Consider the following 16,216-nt stretch of genomic DNA (forward strand, 5'->3'; position numbering starts at 1 on the left):
AGAATACGTGTGACTCACGTGTTTTTAGCTTTGTGATGTCAGCTAGTTCCTTGATGTTCTTTCTGTTAAATATACCGTTTTAAGTTTTGGGCATGCACGGAGTGCGTGATCGGTTACTGATTGGTTGTAAAATAGTAGTTTCACCCGATTCTGTCTTAGGAATGTTGTTGGTTGGTCAATCCGGTGACCTTTGACTTTTGAATAACTATTCCATGTTAGGTTTTTGTTTCCATAAATACCGCTGCTTGACTCCTGTCTCGTCAGTCGATCTGAGGGTTTTAGGAAGCGTTTGGTTTTGATGTAAACGTATTAAGGTTATCAAGTGAACCAACGGAGTGTTTCTTATGTTTTAACGTCAACGTAATGTTCTTGGAGACAGTTGTTTCTCAAGTGTGAATCGTTTTGTGCCCTTCGTTTGTGAGGCAACACGTTTTTGGTACTGCTGGTCAACCCACACAGCGCATAAGGTAATTTTGTTGTTACTTGTTTGTGTTGTGTTTTGGTCGCCATTTTGTAATTACTTTGTGAGTTGTTTATGTATAACGTGAGTTGAAAGTCTGACTTGTTGTAGTGTTTCTTTATTGTGTGTTCAACTGTTCTAGTGTTGTGAACGTACAGCAATGATTTGTAGACGCTAGAAAGTCGCTAATGTTTATAATGATAACTTGTGTTTTCTGTGGTTAACGAAGTTCGAAGTGAAACGTTTTCTCCGACTTTTTCAGCCTTACGTTAAAAGAATTTAGGTAAAAGAAGCTTGCGGTCTGTGGTGATCGTTTGTAAACGGGCTTATTTCTTGTAACGTTATTGAGGGAAAGTGGATGAGTAAATATCTTGTTTGTGACTTTGATTAACGCAGGAACGTTGTCGTTAGACTTTTTTGGTATGACAGTTTGCTTTGTATTCCTGGCCTGATGAGTCAACGTTTTGTATTTTTCTGAAACTAGCCATTTTGGTTTTAAACGTATGTATGCTAAGTTTCTTGAGTATTCTTAGTGCTTATGGTATTGTTGAACGTACGGAACGTAATTCTTTATTGTTGTTGAACGTACAGAACGTAACTCTTTATTGTTGTTGAAGGACTAACCAACGAGTGTTTGGTAATTGTAACTTTCTTGTCTGTTTGTCTTCTCCTGTCTTGTGATTGTTTATTTTTCTTGTTTTTACTTCTCGTGTCTTGTTAATGCATTTGATACTTTTGCCATGTCTAATAATTTGTTTTCTTTTCTCTTTTTCTTTCTGTTCATAAGTTTTTTACCGCAATACGTGGTACTGTAACGATATATATACATTACTGATCCCTAGTGTCAGATGTAAAATAATAAACCAGTACTTTTGCGCGTTATCGCTTGTAACCTGTGTTTGTCATTTCGTATGAACAATATGTAGTACCAGCCTCGCTCACGAAGGCGCGCACAATTCGTGATTTTCTTTGAATGTAACCTTCTTCACAACAAACGCCCAAACTGCACTGAGGGCCCGGTTCACTGAGTGTACACTGAGGGCCCGGTTCACTGAGTGTACACTGAGGGCCCGGTTCACTGAGTGTACACTGAGGGCCCGGTTCACTGAGTGTACACTGAGGGCCCGGTTCACTGAGTGTACACTGAGGGCCCGGTTCACTGAGTGTACACTGAGGGCCCGGTTCACTGAGTGTACACTGAGGGCCTGGTTCACTGAGTGTACACTGAGGGCCTGGTTCACTGAGTGTACACTGAGGGCCCGGTTCACTGAGTGTACACTGAGGGCCCGGTTCACTGAGTGTACACTGAGGGCCCGGTTCACTGAGTGTACACTGAGGGCCCGGTTCACTGAGTGTACACTGAGGGCCTGGTTCACTGAGTGTACACTGAGCGCCCGGTTCACTGAGTGTACACTGAGGGCCCGGTTCACTGAGTGTACACTGAGGGCCTGGTTCACTGAGTGTACACTGAGGGCCTGGTTCACTGAGTGTACACTGAGGGCCCTGTTCACTGAGTGTACACTGAGGGCCCGGTTCACTGAGTGTACACTTCATCACGAACCAAAGTCGTTAACCTCGACTCCCGCTTGCAGTGTGACGCCATTTTAGTAGCGCCCTTATCAACAACATCTGCCCACCTGTATGGAACAGTCGCAATTAATTCTGATTCCAGATTCATCCCTTTTTTGACAGACACTATTAAACGGCAGGTGGCCTCATTGCCCTCATTGCCCTCATTGCCTTCATTGCCCTCATTGGCATCAATTCTAAGAGAAGATAATGGCCTTTAACGGAGAACAATTAATTCTAATGTGGAATGGAGGAATATAATACGGCGGAAATTATTGTCACAGAATGTTTGTTATCAAGATAATAATGCGTAAGATTGTTGATTAATAGAAAAGATGAGACTCAATATGATGAATGTTGCATGTGGTTGTGCACAGCTCTGTTCGTCTTGCTCTCTTATTCCAAGATGTTTGCTTTGCAAGTTGAGGTATCGGTCTATCTTTCTTTGTTTTTTCTTCTTCTTCTTCTGCGTTCGATGTAGAAAATGTATCTTGAAGGGAGCTGGGTGGCATTACAGATCGGAGGTTTAGAGACTATTGTTGACCTGGCTTAACACCAACAACATTATTGTGTGTGTGAAAAGCACAATTTCACACCAGTATTTTTGAAGAAGCAATGTATTTGAAACACTATAAAACAAAATAATGTACACATAAATGCATCCTATTTAAAGATTCTATTAAAAGGAAGATGTTTTAATTTATCTGAAGGATGTTATGAATACATATGGTGTCATTATGTCATTGTGAGAGTTATGTCGAACAGTGGCTGTAAACTGTGAGAGTTATGTCGAACAGTGGCTGTAAACTGTGAGAGTTATGTCGAACAGTGGCTGTAAACTGTCAAGACAATTTGAACACAATGCTATATGCACAGCACATACATCCAGACTGGTTCAAGCATTATTTCATTGTGAGAGTTATGTCGAAAAGTGGCTGTAAACTGTCAAGACAATTTGAACACAATGCTATATGCACAGCACATACATCCAGACTGGTTCAAGCATTATTTCATTGTGAGAGTTATGTCGAAAAGTGGCTGTAAACTGTCAAGACAATTTGAACACAATGCTATATGCACAGCACATACATCCAGACTGGTTCAAGCATTATTAAATGTGATTAGTGTGTATGAATCTTTTCCATAATAACGTCACGGTTCGCCTGTTGTAGTTGTATATTTTAAGAGGAATTGAATGTGATTTTTTGGTGTATGAATCTATGACATCTAAAGGGCGAGTGTGTTTGTAAGTCAAGTGTTATTTAATTAGTCCGAACATGCATTGACAATGTTAATAACGTAGTTGTGTTTCGTCTACCTCTTTGTTTATACACCACCACTGTTATTTCTCATGCTTGAAATAGTACAGTTAATTTGATTTGATTGGATTTAATTTGATTACTTTACCACTGTTTTTTTCGCAGGATTTAATTAACAGAGTTGGCAAATTATTACATAGAAGTGTATAAGAACATGTTGAGTTGGCAAATTATTACATAAAAGTGTATAAGAACATGTTGAGTTGGCAAATTATTACATAAAAGTGTATAAGAACATGTTGAGTTGGCAAATTATTACATAAAAGTGTATAAGAACATGTTGAGTTGGCAAATTATTACATAAAAGTGTATAAGAACATGTTGAGTTGGCAAATTATTACATAGAAGTGTATAAGAACATGTTGAGTTGGCAAATTATTACATAGAAGTGTATAAGAACATGTTGAGTTGTTTCTGGTGTTCAAATTAAGAGCGCCTGTAATTTAAACTATATTGTATTAACTCTCATTCGATGTGTGCATACGACTCCATACTGCTACGTTGGACATTATGATCGCATGGGGGTAAAATGTAACGTTCTGTATTGATGCGGGTACGCTTATACGGTACAAAAAAAATAAAATAAAAATCAACACTGTCTTCTATTCAGCATTATTAACGGTGACTAAGGAGCAAACGTATATAAATTTCAAAAGGAGCCTAATCGGAGCACATTATATAAGAAACGCTCAGGCTCTTTCAGAAAGAGTTATGTCCCTTTCAAAGAGAGAAGGAAAACAATTCATGAGAAGAAGAAAAAGTGAGGGATACGAACCCCGAAAACAAAAACAAAAGCATTAACAATTTCCGTCCAGTAATGGGATCTACCAAGCAGAAAGGGGATTTTGATTCGGCCACATCCTGTGGCTTGATGATAGGTATTAAGAAATTTTCCCATAAAGTGTTGTTTTTGATGGTCCTTTGCTGATATAAGATCTTTTTCGCCGCACATAAACACATTGCACATAAACACATTGCACATAAACACACTGCGCATCAACCATAACCACCTGCCTGCAACTGTATGCTGGTGGTAATGGCGGAGATGGGACGAACATGAAGATTGTTTCTTTGGAAAGTCTTTCGACTTTTGTTTCAAAGTCCTTGGTAAACTGCCTCAGAAACAGTGCGGGGGTTTGGGGGTGGGGTGGGGGGCTGCGGAGGGCCGGCCAGGGGGCGGGGGCTGGAGGGAGGTGGATTATGGTAGAAGAGGGGGGAGGAGGTTGTCCCAAAAAGTGATTGTTTGGTCATATTTAATCAATCAATCAATCAATATGAGGCTTATATCGCGCGTATTCCGTGGGTACAGTTCTAAGCGCAGGGATGTATTTATTGCAAGGCATTTAAGAACAATAAATGCAGAAGTTTCAAGTAGGTTTTATTTCACTCTTTTATAGTTCCCATAACAACATTTGCTTCATGTTTGTGAACAGATTTTGTTCCCTGGGTAGCTATCACCCAAAATTCATTTCGGAAATGAGGCAAGATTTTGTATTTTTTAAAACTTGTTGAAACAATCCCTCTATATTTCAAACAAAGTCTTTCTGTTATTGAATAGTGACATGCATCAGTGGTGGCACACAGACAAACACACAGCAAGGAGATTAATCAGTTAGTCTACAAGATGAATATTTATATTGTATAAGCTACTAAATACAGGGTGGTCCAAAAAAAGCGCCCTATTTTCTTTTTGGTCTCATTTTTGACTGCACAGAGAAATTTAGAAACTTTCTTCACCAAACAACAGCACAATGATGGCAAATTATGCCTTGCAAATTTGGTAGAAATCGGTTTGTTTGTGAAAGAAAAAAGCAGTGCGGTAGGTTTCATTCTTTTGTTAATTAATAAAATAAACTGTCTTCCATTTGCCCCCAGAGTATACAAGCCTGAAAGACACCCAGTGGTAAACATTGGTCGCTTGTACGGCTTGTATTGTCCCTTTAACAACACCTGTATACAAGCCTGAAAGACATCCAGTGGTAAACATTGGTCGCTTGTAAGGCTTGTATTGTCCCTTTAACAACACCTGTATACAAGCCCGCAAAGACACGTGGTGGTAAACATTGGTCGCTTGTACGGCTTGTATTGTACATCTGTATACAAGCCCGCAAAGACACGTGGTGGTAAACATTGGTCGCTTGTAAGGCTTGTATTGTACATCTGTATACAAGTCCGCAAAGACACGTGGTGGTAAACATTGGTCGCTTGTACGGCTTGTATTGTCCCTTTAACAACACCTGTATACAAGCCCGCAAAGACACGTGGTGGTAAACATTGGTCGCTTGTACGGCTTGTATTGTCCCTTTAACAACACCTGTATACAAGCCCGCAAAGACACGTGGTGGTAAACATTGGTCGCTTGTAAGGCTTGTATTGTCCCTTTAACAACACCTGTATACAAGCCCGCAAAGACACGTGGTGGTAAACATTGGTCGCTTGTAAGGCTAGTATTGTCCCTTTAACAACACCTGTATACAAGCGCGCAAAGACACGCAGTGGTAAACATTGGTCGCTTGTAAGGCTAGTATTGTCCCTTTAACAACACCTGTGCACACACTTTCCTTGAAGGCTTTACTAACTACTCTGAATGAAGACTTTGTCAAGTGTTCTGTGATTTTGAGTGTGCATGAAGCCGTCGCTATGCTGTGCCTCTTGTTGCTGTCTTCAACGTCGACAATTGGCAGTGTTTGGACATAACAACTCTTGTTGGTCGACAATTGGCAATGTTTGGACATAACAACTCTTGTTGGTCGACAATTGGCAGTGTTTGGACATAACAACTCTTGTTGGTCGACAATTGGCAGTGTTTGGACATAACAACTCTTGTTGGTCGACAATTGGCAGTGTTTGGACATAACAACTCTTGTTGGTCGACAATTGGCAGTGTTTGGACATAACAACTCTTGTTGGTCGACAATTGGCAGTGTTTGGACATAACAACTCTTGTTGGTCGACAATTGGCAGTGTTTGGACATAACAACTCTTGTTGGGTCATCATGGCCTGCATCATTGTGTTGTATTTCAAGCTAAGCTAACTATGAAAAGTTCAGTGGGAATTCGCATTGGAGACGACATGCAGTGGAGACATGCAGTGGAGACATGCAGTGGAGCAGTGGAGACATGCAGTGGAGACATGCAGTGGAGACATGCAGTGGAGCAGTGGAGACATGCAGTGGAAGTGGAGACATGCAGTGGAGACATGCAGTGGAGACATGCAGTGGACGTCGGACTGAGGGTTGTGTAGACACAATGTTTGTTCCCCGTGTTACTGTCAATGATTCGCACGCACGCACTCACGCACACACACACACACACACACACACACACACACACACACACACACACACACACACACACACACACACACACACACACACTTTCATTGGCAATTTGCTTTCTTCCTAAATACCTGAGAGAGACCACCCATGAGATAACAGTATCGTTCAATTCACACGTTAGTATATCATGTAAATGAGGTCGTGTCAGACTAGTCTCGCAGAGACCTGTTTTTCCACAGCTAATGATTCCAGTAACCGAGGCAAACGTCATTGCCGAAACACTTTTGAACCTTTTGTTTCCTCTGGAAGAATGTTTAGAACTAGTACGTCACACTATTCTTTTCTTACAGTGACGTCCCTTTGCTTTGACGTCAAAGATTGCTCGAGGCTTTGGAAGAGATCGAGTTTCTATAAGAAGCGTCTTCAATTTGGACACGTCGAGTCCGGGATGTTTGGAGCTTCTGACACGCAAGTACAGCATGTCGGATACACAGAATACTACATGGCTTGTTGTGCACCAGATTTACACTCGTTGCTTTTTCAAATATGGAAAAGCTCGCTTTCGCTCGCAGTTCAATATTTTTTAAAAAAGCAACTCATGTAAATTTGGTACGACACAGCAAGTCATGTAGTATTATTTACTTATCTACGATAAGTTCGTGTCCCTAGTTTTAAACTTTCGGCTCGCACCACCAATCATTGGCAGCCTTTTCACTGCCAAAGTAATCAAAAATTGGCAAAGGACAGAAGACAACACAAGGAAAAAGACGAATAAAAGCAAAGTACAAAGGACATCTGACGAGCTATTTTGGTCGGCAAAATAATAGACCTGAAGAAGCCATGTAACCCGGAAGTAATAAAACCAAATCACGTGATGACTTGACCCCGCTATCATAGAGCTTCCGGTAAGTGAAGGTAATAGGGTGACAATACGGAGGGCTGGCTATGCTGAATATAGACTAAATTAATTATCATATTGCGACCTCTTTGGTGTGACCTAGGTACCATGGGTGATTGTTCCGATTTGAAATAGTGCTGACTCCAAAATATGTTGTGTCAGTGAATAAGAAGGGCGTTCGTGTAATTCTCCTTGTCCTCGTGCTCTTCACAGGCTTGGCAAACACGACAGTTCAGGAAGAAAGACTTGGCTAACCTGGAATTCTCCTTGTCCTCGTGCTCTTCACAGGCTTGGCAAACACGACACTTCAGGAAGAAAGACTTGGCTAACCTGGAATTCTCCTTGTCCTCGTGCTCTTCACAGGCTTGGCAAACACGACAGTTCAGGAAGAAAGACTTGGCTAACCTGGAATTCTCCTTGTCCTCGTGCTCTTCACAGGCTTGGCAAACACGACAGTTCAGGAAGAAAGACTTGGCTAACCTGGAATTCTCCTTGTCCTCGTGCTCTTCACAGGCTTGGCAAACACGACACTTCAGGAAGAAAGACTTGGCTAGCCTGGAATTCTCCTTGTCCTCGTGCTCTTCACAGGCTTGGCAAACACGACACTTCAGGAAGAAAGACTTGGCTAACCTGGAATTCTCCTTGTCCTCGTGCTCTTCACAGGCTTGGCAAACACGACACTTCAGGAAGAAAGACTTGGCTAACCTGGAATTCTCCTTGTCCTCGTGCTCTTCACAGGCTTGGCAAACACGACACTTCAGGAAGAAAGACTTGGCTAACCTGGAATTCTCCTTGTCCTCGTGCTCTTCACAGGCTTGGCAAACACGACACTTCAGGAAGAAAGACTTGGCTAACCTGGAATTCTCCTTGTCCTCGTGCTCTTCACAGGCTTGGCAAACACGACACTTCAGGAAGAAAGACTTGGCTAACCTGGAATTCTCCTTGTCCTCGTGCTCTTCACAGGCTTGGCAAACACGACACTTCAGGAAGAAAGACTTGGCTAACCTGGAATTCTCCTTGTCCTCGTGCTCTTCACAGGCTTGGCAAACACGACAGTTCAGGAAGAAAGACTTGGCTAACCTGGAATTCTCCTTGTCCTCGTGCTCTTCACAGGCTTGGCAAACACGACACTTCAGGAAGAAAGACTTGGCTAACCTGGAATTCTCCTTGTCCTCGTGCTCTTCACAGGCTTGGCAAACACGACACTTCAGGAAGAAAGACTTGGCTAACCTGGAATTCTCCTTGTTCTCGTGCTCTTCACAGGCTTGGCAAACACGACACTTCAGGAAGAAAGACTTGGCTAACCTAACGTCGTGTTTACTGTCCACACTGTAAATGTTCTTTTTGTGTGCAGAATACATACATGTGTAATACTTTTAGTTCTTCCTGCATTGTTTTGAGATTTTAACTCGAGTTTTGATGAAAGGTTTAATTGCACATTCTATTCATTTGTTGAAAAAGCAGTAATTTTTGCACAGCTTATAATACGAATGCCCGGATGATATTAAATTAACAAAATCAATTAGCCAGTTCAAATATGATTTACTTCGTTCACATAGTAAAGTTCATCTCAGTTCTAAAGTATATTGGTCATGTTATGTCCGACATCACATTCGTATTATTTTTCAAATGCGTTGGGCACGTAATATAAGCGTTCGCTTGAGTTTGTGTCCCGAATATTTCTTGTTTTATTATTGTACCATGTTCAGTTGAATAAAACCTTGTTTAAACCAAGTTCCTCCTCATGATTATTATGGCAAGAGAGAAGATGGAATTATAGTCTGCCAGCTGAGTGATTTGATTAATGATATGTTGAAACGCCCTTTAGTTGATACCCCGTCCTGACCGTGCGAAAATCACAAGGAAGATGTTGAACAGTATTTATTCTTTTTTCATAATTATGATGATGTTCGAAGATTAACAATACGAACCTTATCGGTTGATCAGGTAGAATATACGTTTTCTGTTTGTTTGACCAAGTCTACGTCTTTCCGAAAATAACAACATATTTGCCAAGATACATAGTTTCATAAAGCTTCGCGACAGAGTTTGAGTTCCCGGTGTTTACCGAGTTGGTTATTTAGTGTTTGATTGTTAGTATGTACATGTTTTTTTCGATACCGACATTTTCTGAAGGTATTCTTTGTGTTAATTAAAGATGTGTCTACGTATTTGAATGAATACGTTTGATGATATTAGATATCATTTTGTATGAAAGTCGTACAGCCATTTCAGCAAATGTGCGAACTAACTAAATTAGTTGGTCTAGCATGGCTATGTCAGTCCTCACAAAAATGTGTGCTTTTTAGATTATTTGACTATTTCTTATAATTGTGTAATATATAAAGCATTGGAGTCGACTCAAGACAATGCGAACTTGATTATGAAGAATATGTAAGCTCTGTTCTCCGTTTCCCTTCTCATCGTGCCTTCATCGTCTTTATCATCCTCATCCTCATCATCATCATCATCATCATCATCATCATCATCATCATCATCATCATCACCAGCGTCGTCGTCGTCGTGGAAACATCTATTGTGTTCCCCTGCCATCTTTCTTATTCTTCTGCGTTCATGTGCTGAAACTCCCACGTCTACTCGTGTTTTGTTTGGCACGAGTGGGTTTTTACATGTATGACCGTTTTTACCCCGCCATTTATGCAGCAATACGCCGAATTTCTGACGATGCATTCTTGGTATTTTCGGGTTTTCTACAATCCACCGAACTCTGACATGAATTACAGGATCTTTTCCGCGCGTACTTGGTCTTGATACACACGAAGCACTAGCAGGTCTGCACATGAGTTGACCTTGATGATCAGACAAATCTTCGCCCTAAACCCACCACGCGCGGCAGGGATTTGAACACTGAAACTTCCGCTCAGGAGGCTGGCATCTTATCCACTAGGCCTTGCCATCTTTCGAAAAAGCAAACTTCCACCAAGTTTATTTTTCATGTCAGTTGGTGGGGGGCGGTGGGAGGGGGGTGGGGGGTATTGATGGAATGACGAACTCACACTGAGACACTGGCCAATTATTTTAGTATTGATGTTGTCGATCCTGCTGATGAGGTCACACGGGTTCGATCCGAGGATCAGAATAAATCCAACTCCACACATAGAAATAAGTAAATGCTCAAAATGCGGGGGTGTACTGTTTCCCTGGCTTTGACAACTTCACCAGTTATTTAAATGACGTCATCGTGTCCTAACGAATTTTTTGAAAATAAATCCAACTTAACACAAAGACAAAAAAAGAAAACGAAAAAAGCTTCTAACTGCGGGGGTCGAACTTTTGTGTGTGCATCTTTTTGATATCAACCGGGTTTTTTATTTTTGAGAATCACTCTGACCGCAATCAAAAGTCGAGTCTTGAATTGTTTGAGTCGTTGAGTCTTCGTGATGCTTGTATCTGGGTTATTCTTCAGAGCTGTGTACCAGTGAAAACCATGTTACGAAGATGATATTTCTTTACTTAACTGAGACATTTAAACCATACCAACAGACTTCATTAATAAATATTGGTTCTACATAATTATAGCCATGGCCTGCAGAGAAAGAATTAGAATTAGAAATAGAAATAGAAATACTTGCACATTTTGTTTGTCTACGTTTAGTAAATGACAAGGTTGTCAAAGCACATCACCTTTGTAATGTGGAAACCAAAGGTTATTACATGGATGTCAATACATGTTATTACAATTTAAAACAAAAATAAGACAAAAGTATATACTCTGGTTTTTGTTTTTGCATGTCTGTTTTATTATCTAACTGGAGCAATACTGACAATCTCGAAATCGACAGGACAAAAATGGAAGGGACCAATAAAATATCGACTTAAAATCACATAAGGCAAATGTTGACACTTTTACATTTGAGAAGAACGTCCAATCAATGATCTACCCAGAACATGTTATTTTGTTTAGCTAGCTTACGTAGTATGTGTGCTATGCTATTCCTACTGACGCACGTGTCGAGTGCATGAGCGGTAGTTTTTGCGTCAATGTTGAGGGGGATCATAAACAAGTCGCGTAAGGCGAAAATACAACATTTAGTCAAGTAGCTGTCGAACCCACAGAATGAAACTGAACGCAATGCAACGCAGCAAGACCGTATACTCGTAGCATCGTCAGCCACCGCTCACGGCAAAGGCAGTGAAATTGACAAGAAGAGCGGTTTAGTAGTTGCGCTGAGAAGGATAGCACGCTTTTCTGTACCTCTCTTCGTTTTAACTTTCTGAGCGTGTTTTTAATCCAAACATATCATATCTATATGTTTTTGGAATCAGAAACCAACAAGGAATAAGATGAAAGTGTTTTTAAAATGATTTCGACAAATTAATTTTGATAATAATTTTTATATATTTAATTTTCAGAGCTTGTTTTTAATCCAAATATAACATATTTATATGTTTTTGGAATCAGCAATTAATGGAGAATAAGATGAATGTAAATTCGGATCGTTTTATAAAAAAAATAATTTTTGTACAATTTTCAGATTTTTAATGACCAAAGTCATTGATTAATTTTTAAGCCACCAACCTGAAATGCAATACCGAAGTCCGGGCTTTGTCGAAGATTACTTGACCAAAATTTCAACCAATTTGGTTAAAAAATGAGGGCGTGACAGTGCCGCCTCAACTTTCACGAAAAGCCGGATATGACGTCATCAAAGACATTTATCAAAAAACTGAAAAAAACGTATGGGGATATCATACCCAGAAACTCTCATGTTAAATTTCACAAAGATTGGTCCAGTAGTTTAGTCTGAATCGCTCTACACACACACACAGACAGACACACACACACACACACACACACACACACACACACACACACACACACACACACACACACGCACATACACCACGACCCTCGTCTTGATTCCCCCCTCTACGTTAAAACATTTAGTCAAAACTTGACTAAATGTAAAAAGCACTGCATTTCAGCAACGACTGAGTGGATTGCTCTGAAACTTTCAGCATATTTGTCCAAGACAATAGACGTAGTTCGAGTGGACATTTGGATAGTTACAGGTAATTATTCAGATGTTACGCAATGTTCCGGAACCAGTTTTAACACGTCATAGAATTGTTCACTTGTGTCCAATAAATTTCTGACTTCGTATGTCTACAGGAAAATGATTTATGCAAATACTGCCAAAGTTTCATTTGCGTGTAACTACTGACGTAGAAAGGTGATCCTGATAGTCAAGTGAACGGCCTTAACTGATATAGAAAGTTTGAATAAAATAATAGGATAAATTAGTGCTTTAATTTGAGTGTGAAATATTTCGCAAATACTTTTTGGCCAACTTTAGTTATCATTCTAATACACGTTATGATTATTCAAAGGACTGAAAATGTATGTGTCAAAATGGTACATAGCTCTGGAGAATAACCCATCTGCGTGTAAACAGAAATCTCAAGCCTCGTCTGGTTCCACCTCCCCATCGCCACCACTCCCCCTCCCCATCTCCTACACACACACATACATTCCACCAACCAAGTGAGAGACAGGTGGCGACCATTCCACCAACCAACTGAGAGACAGGTGGCGACCATTCCACCAACCAACTGCAGACAGGTGGCGACTGTTCTGCCGGCGTGTGAATGTAGATCAAGGATAGACGCGCAACATGCGCCTTGCGAAAGCAATATTTAATTCGTGTTAATGACCGTCGGCGAGTCTCCAAGGTCGACCGTATTCATTATAATCATTCAGACTAATTGTGTACAAAGCTGGAGACAGAAGTGAGTTAATGTTTGAAGAAAAAAAAGAAAGTAATGAACAAAGTTGTGAACTTCCGACACACATAATTGGAATCATCAACACACACACAACAAAGAAGTCCATCTTTCAGCAAAATAATAAGTCGACCTTTTAAAAATACTAGGTCAGCGTTTTTTCAGACTTTTCTTGCTTTTGAGTTTTTGCAAGTGTTACAATGTAGAAAGACACGTCGGCCGTTCGTCGGTCAGTTCCGACCTTCAATAACATGTAATAAGGAAAAAGCAATTCCTTAGAAACAACAGCTGCAACACCAAAAGCAGAAGCAACTACTTCAACCACAACAACAATAACAACAACAAAATAAACAACATAAACGCCAAACAAGAAACAGCAACAACATAAACAGCAATACCAACAACAACAACAACGACAAATAAGCATAAACATAAGCATAAACATAAGCATAAACATAAGCATAAACATAAGCATACACACAAACACCACAAAAGCAGCAGCAACAACAACTACAAGACAAGCAGTAATTACAGAGAGCGGATGTCACATAGCTCAATCTGGAAAAGAAACTCAAGATAGTAATCATCATCCGACTATAAACAAAACTGGAAGGACATTATATTATAAGGAAACAGGTCGGGCTTAACTTGGAATCAGCTTCATTTCTTAAAGCACAACGTCTGTCTTCTCAAGGAAGATTTATTATGCTTGGCTGGGAAAAACCAACCCGTTTTTCATTTTGGAATTGATATTTCCTTACAAGGACCAATGCACAGGACGCATCGGGCGGATTATGGTTATATCGCCATTTGTTTGACGTCAGCTATCTTGAGAAGCATTAGGAGTATCATTTGATCAGCGCACGCCGAAACTAGAACTTTTAGTTGGATCCTGATTCCTTATAATTTAATGTCCTTCCAGTTTTGTGCAGGCTTTGTTCAATACAGGCCACCGTCAACAAGCGTTTAAATCATCGTGGAGGCGGGAGCCGTCCATGATCCATCACGCGAGTTACCGTGTTGTCCAAACTTATGTCAAACAATAAGGCGTCAAATTCAGTAAAGCAACAACAAAATCTCACGCAGTCTAGGTCTTTGTCGCGGCAACAAAATCGCTCAGTTTTCACGTGCAAAACGAAGTGAAATTGAATAGCACTGTTGCGTATTGCGCTAAGCAGGAAAGCGCGCTTTTCTGTATTCTTTTTAACTTTCTGAACTTGGTTTGAATACAACACATTATTCCTGTATGTTTTCGAAATCAGAAAATGATAAAGAATAAGATGAAATCATTTTTGGCTCGATTTCTTAAATTTTAATTGTAGTAGTAATTAACCTATTTTTGTTAATTGTGATCACATTATAAGAGTAAACATGACATATGTATATATGTTTAGACTCAGAATTTGAAGAAAAATACGATGTAATTTGCGAAAATTTGATTTTAATGACAACTTTAATGAGCAAACTCATTAATTAATGTTTAAAGGCCAACATCCAAAAGAATTTTTCTCCTGGAGCGACCTAAACTTGAACCCGTCGCTATTCTTGCATGTCTGTTTACTTCGTGCTGCACGCAAAAATTGAGCGACTTCCTTGCCGCGTGGATTGACGAAGCTATTTTATTCTCGTGACTGAAAACACTGCAGTGCGTGCAGTTTTTGACGAGCCGCAGGAGCGGCGACTCATATGGTCTCGGCTCGAAAGCTGTCTGTGGAGGCTGCGTGCTATAATTAGCTGACCTGCTGCGCGAGCAGTCACTGCAGAGTTTTGAGATAACTTTGTAACACGTTTTATTTTATGCTCCTCAAGAATACAACTTTGGGCAACGTGCACGTAAAACTACACGCAACAAGGATTCAGTAGGTACCAAACATGCCTTGGTCAGAAGTAGAATGTAAATGAATCTTTATAAAGAAGTAGGCTACTTCAAACGACAGCCACAGCCACGGTTGGGTTCACGGCATCAAACCGATGCGACTCTCCGTCATATCATACACGTAATGCTAATAAACATGTAAACTACATGTATACGTCTATCGTCGGACATAAGAAAGGAGAGCTTCCCCCGGGCCTGTGCATGTGTTGTTCGTTGTGCGTGTGTAAATGTACACAACAAACTGACGACAAAACTGAGACAGACCTCTTTCGCTTCAGTCTTGCAGAATTTAAAGACGAATACAGGTAAATCGTGCATTATACTAACTGTTTGGTAAAAGTATCAAACGTTTCTTTTTATAAATAAGTGGCAGGCTTACAGGAATACAAAGAGGCGCAAGTTGAAAGTAATAGATATATCTCTGGAAGATGCCATCAGTCCAAGTTGTCAAATGAAATCAAAGATGACAGAAACAGAAGTTTTCCATACAAATGTTGGTGTTTCAAAGGAAGTTGGCATTCTTTCAGATAATGATATAGACGAGGTGGCTGTTTGTTATGAAGTTTCAACAAGCCAACATTCAAATGATTTTACTTCATCTACAGATTTTTTAAATTCAGCACTTTATAACTGTCATTATGAACTTGGAATCAGAGAGAGACCGTCTTTCCATTGTCATTCATGCCATAGATTTTTGTTTCAGAATCAATGTTTCACATGGCGTTCATAAGAGAGCATGCGAAGTTTCCGACAGTCTTTAGGATTTGTAAAAAAGGCCGTGTTTTGCTGTACATGCAAAAACTACCTGTCAAAAGGGAAAGTGCCTAACAGATTGCAACAACATTCCTATTTTAAGCTCAGCCACACGCCGACATGGAAGTTCAATGGTACTTTCAAACTTTTTCTTCTCTTCGTCGTATTTGATTTCTTTCTATTTCATAAGTCGAGTGCATATGATTTCGGCTCGTGTTCATCGTGAGATGGACTTAGTTTCTTGTATTCTGTGGGTTCGACAGATTAACTAAATGTTGTAATTTCGCCTTACGCGACTTGTTCCCTCTCTGTTGGCAG

The sequence above is a fragment of the Littorina saxatilis genome, linkage group LG7 (assembly GCF_037325665.1).
Source record: "Littorina saxatilis isolate snail1 linkage group LG7, US_GU_Lsax_2.0, whole genome shotgun sequence".
Lineage (NCBI taxonomy): Eukaryota > Metazoa > Mollusca > Gastropoda > Littorinimorpha > Littorinidae > Littorina > Littorina saxatilis.